Consider the following 4,973-nt stretch of genomic DNA (forward strand, 5'->3'; position numbering starts at 1 on the left):
GTCTTGTCTCCTAGCCGTCCTTCAGCTTCTTTTTTTTCTTCTTCTTAATCTCTTGGCCACCTGGCCAGATATCAGAGGCTTGCATAGTATCCCATAACAGTCACTAGTTGTTATCAGTTGTTCTGAAACCCCCAGAAATCAAAGACTTCATACAAACACAAATAGCTTTCTTATTGACACTTCACGAGTAATTAAAACATTCCTCACCAGCCATTCACAGGGACAGTCACACCTATAGCAGTGTTAAATTAATCTCGAAGAAGACAGAAAAAAGGCTGTAACTGTTAGAAATAGAAGTCCGGAATAACAAAAGCAAACAGGTTCATAAATTTGAGGAGTATTTTCTGAAGACTTGATAAATTGACTAGAATGAGGGGGGACACTGGGACACACTGCATCTGTGGTTCAAGAATTAAATTGCCAGTGCAGGACCCAGAGGCAGACAGGACTTTTCTTTATTGACACAAATTGTTAAAACATTCCTCACAAGATGAAGAAAGGAAGGCAGTGTAGTTCTGAATATTCTCTAAAAAATAGCTTCCATGAGACCCAAATGATAACAGTGCAGAGCCTGAATGCCAGATTAAACTCAAGGCCAGTGCTTGGCAGCACAGAGAATTCAAAAAAAAAGGAACACATTGTAGCACATTCTTGGATCGGATATAGAGGAGAAAGGAGAACATGACATGGATTGCATGACATATGATCAAACAAGCCAATATTAACAGGACACTGAACATGGTGACTAGCAAGTAAGTGTGATAGTTTTAAGCGTTTTAGTCAATTCTATTGTTATCTCAACCATTCAAGCCCCACATTGGGCGCCAAAAAGGACTGTGGTGGTTTTACCGGGCTAGGCAGCAACACCACAACTGCTCTCTCACTCCCCCTCCTTAGATGAGGAGGGGAAGAAGTGAAGTAAAGAAGAACTCATGGGTTGAGATGAGGATAATTTGATTAAAGGGAAATAATAATAATAATTAAGGAAAGATTATTATTAACTAAACAATTTAACTACAAGGGAAAAAAAAAGGGAAAGGGGAAAAGGGAGGGGGAAAGGGAAAAAATAAACAAACAAAATAAATAAAGGCTATGTGGAAGTGCAGAGGAAAGAAATTACTCTCTACTTCCCACAAATGAGTGATGCTTGACCACGTCCTTGAAGCAGGGCCTCAACGCACGTAGCCGGTGTTCGGGAGAAGAACCGACGTTTTCCCAACGAGAGCCCACCCCTCCCCTCTTCTTCCTGTTTCCACCTTTTATTGCTGAGTGTGACATCATATGGTATGGAATATCCCTTTGGTTGGTTTAGGTCAGCTGCCCTGGTGATGTATCTTTTCTCACTTTTTTGCTCACCCCCTAGGAGGGTTAGAGAGAGTCCTGATGCTGTGCCAGCGTGGCTCAGCAGCAGACACAACACTGGTGTGATACCACTGCTGTTCTAGCTACAAGTGCAGAGCACAGCACTGTATGGGCTGCTGCCGGGAAAGTTAAAATCCCAGCCAGACCCAGTACAATCCCCAGGTCCCATTCTGCTGGGCAGCTTTCAAGCCACTCTTCCCCAAGGCTGTAGCATTGCATGGTATTGTTGTGCCCCAAGTGCAGAATCTGGTACTTAGCTGATTTATTTGTAATTGCAATGGTGGAAGTCCTGTAAGCCAGAGAATGCAGCTGAAGTATACCTTAAACTTATATTCCCTATTACCTTAATTCCTCCCCTGTTTCCTCACTGTTTCTCTTTTTCACTAAATGTCTGCTTTTCTGGTGGGGAGGGTACTTCAAGTATGTTGAGGGATTTTTGAAAAAGCAAGGAGGCCATGACTTGCTGCAGCTGAGCAAACCAAGCTACCAGGGCAACTATGAGATGTTCCCATGACAGTGTTCCCACATTGCCCAATTGAGGAATTTAAAAAATATTCTTGCCAGCAGCTGACTTCAAGGACAAGATCTATGTGACTGCTAATCACAAGGGGGTTGTTTTCATGCAGGTGGGGTTGTTTTCTTGCAGTTGTTTGTCTGAGTGCTTTTGACCAATAATCTTGTGTGAGACACTATCCACCTCTGTTAAGTTTGCTATAAAAGTCAGGCTATTCAGGTAATAAAGGAGAGAGCATGATCTGACCATACTGGTGTCTGTCGTGTTTTCGGCCATTCTTCATGCAACACAAGTATAAGATAATTTATAGTGATTTCTGATTGCAAGGCTGCCTCCCAGGCTTTTTCATCATCCACACAGTTTCCTCGGGCAGTGACTGAATTCCCTTTCTAGTGCCCTCTTATATGCACTACTGTAATTCCAGTAGGTAATAACAGATTATTTGTCTTGTTTTATGAGCTCTTCGTGGACCAATTCCTTCCCCTTACTATTGATCAACCCACACTCCTCCCAGATTTTACCAAACTTGTGAACCACCAAATATGCGTATCTCGAATTGATACCGATGGTTCCCTCTTTTCCTTCAGGAAGTTTGAGTGCCTGATTTAAGGCATATAATTCATGTTTCGGCTGACCAGTTACTGGGCAATCAGCCCATCTCTTTCAGTTCTTCACTTAATCCATGACCTATAGCATATCCATTACACCTCTTTCCCTGTACTACCCTTGAGGATCCATTGAAACAGAATATCTCCTTCCTCAAGGGCAATATCTTGTAAATTAGACTTTAGTTTATCATTTTATTTTAGTTTATTTAGGTTATCAGCAGTAATCCCCGTGCCTGTTCCTGATCTGGGCTGAACTATATCTGGGCTGTGTCTGTGTATGTCTGTGCTGACCTCCCTTCTCCCCAGTGCTTCGCAGAGTCTGTCTTCAGATTAACAGTCTCAGTCCTTTGCCGGCCATACCGAGATGACCCACCACCCCCGATGGCACCGCTGAAATCAGCGGGGTGCACCTTCCTGTCTGTGGTGGCAAGAAATCTTCGGCAGGTGACAAGATTCCGGACGAGCCCCCAAATTGTGAGAAAAATCTCAAATAATTTTCTTCAGACAGGATCTTCTGTGAAGCTATTTTATTCGCGATTGCAATGGCGGGTGTCCTGTCAATCAGGAGCACATTTTAGTAAACAAATCATAACCTTTTATTCCCTATTACCCGATGCCTGATCACCTCCCCTGTTTCCTCATTGGCTGAGTACTCCAGGTTCACAAGCTACTCGACGCTCCTCTATATCATCTATGTACAATTTTTCTTTTTTTCAACCATTTTTTCCCAGCCCTTTAATTTCTCCTTTTTCCCTTTTTTTCCCTTTCTTATGTTTTGAGAACTTGTGATCTTTGTTTTACTGTTCCCACATTGCTCATCCTGTTTCTCTCAAGCTTCGACATTATTTTGGAACAGTGAGGCCTTCTACTGTCCACTTATCTACTTAGCATTTCTCATTATTATGACTACACAACTACCTTGGAATATAGAAAAGTAATTCTCTACTGCAAAAAGGCAACTTAGTTTCTCACAGTCTGACATTCAATTAAATCCAGGCAGTTATGTTCTATATGACTTGCCAAGGCAATCGGCTCCCGGGCAGACGTGTTCGAAGCCACTCGAAGCAGCCGAAGGAGCCGCCAGGACCCGGCAGCCCTCGTGAGGGAGGCTGATGAGGCATAGGCGGAGCCAGCAGTGCCCCCCTCCCGGCCATCCAAAAGCAACCCCTAGGGCGTGCAAGTGACCAGAAGTGGGGCGGCCAGGGCGTGGCATGTCAGAAGGGTGTGGCATGTCAGAAGGGCGTAGCGCGTCAGAAGGGTGCATCAGGAGGGCATGGCAGTTTGCACAGCAGGTTGCGCAGGCAGGGCGAGCAGGGAGGGCCCTTCACTGCTCTTTTGCAGTGGTCTTTCCCTTCGGTACTTGTAACCTGCTTGCGAGGAACCTGGCCACGGTATCAACCAGGCAGAAAAACATGGCCTCCGCATCTCTTGCAGCCTCTCCAGCTGCAGTCACCGATGTGGCTACTCAGACAGAGAGCTCAGGGAAACACACCGCCGTCCAGGTCTTGGGCTGCAGGGTGTACCTGAGTCTTCTGTTGGTATCCGACAGCAGCAGCAAGGGGTATGCCTGTGTGCCCAGGTTGAAGAGCTGCTCAAACAGGTAGCAGACCTTCGGGAGGAGGTGAGCAGGCTCAGGAGCATCAGGGAGTGTCCTGGTTTCAGTTAGAATTAATTTTCTTCCTAGTAGCTGGTGGAATGCTGTGTTTTGGCTTAGGATGAGAAGAGTGCTGACAACACCCCGATGCTTTAATTGTTGCAGAGCAGTGCTTATACCAAGCCAAGGACATCTCAGCCTTTTGCTCTGTCCTGCCAATGGGCAGGCTGGGGGTGCAGTAAGAGCTGGGAGGGGACAGACCCAGGACAGGTGACCCAAACTAGCCAAAGGGGTATTCCATACCATCTGACGTCATGCTAAACAATATATAGGGGTGGCTAGCCGGGGGGAGGGGGCCGGACTGCTCGGGGTTAGGCTGGGCATCATCGGTCAGCGGGTGGTGAGCAATTGCATTGTGCATCACTTGTTTGTACATATTATTATTACTTTCCTATTATCACCATTGTATCATTATTATTATTATTGTTATTATTATTTTTATTATTATTATTTTCCTGTCTTATTAAACTGTCTTTATCTCAACTCACAGGCTTCACTTTCCATTTCTCTCCCCCGTCCCAGAGAGGGAGGGGGGAGGGTGAGCGAACGGCTGCGTGGTGTTTAGCTGCCGGCCGGGTTAAACCACGACAGGGAGTCAGAGAGGGAAACTGACTGGTGGAGGTGTACTCTACCCTCTCTGAAACAGACTCAGGAGCCTGGCAAAGCACAGGTGTATCCAGCTAAGCAGAAGACAAAAGTTCCCTCATCCCACCAGGCAGTAGGAGGGGACCTAGGCCGGGGGGGGAATGGAGGCAGGTTCCTGTTCAGGGTGGTAGGCGAGCCCTGTCCCTTCCCACCTCACCTTCCCATCTACCCTTATATAACAAGTATGCGG

This window comes from Anas acuta, chromosome W (assembly GCF_963932015.1).
Source record: "Anas acuta chromosome W, bAnaAcu1.1, whole genome shotgun sequence".
NCBI lineage: Eukaryota > Metazoa > Chordata > Aves > Anseriformes > Anatidae > Anas > Anas acuta.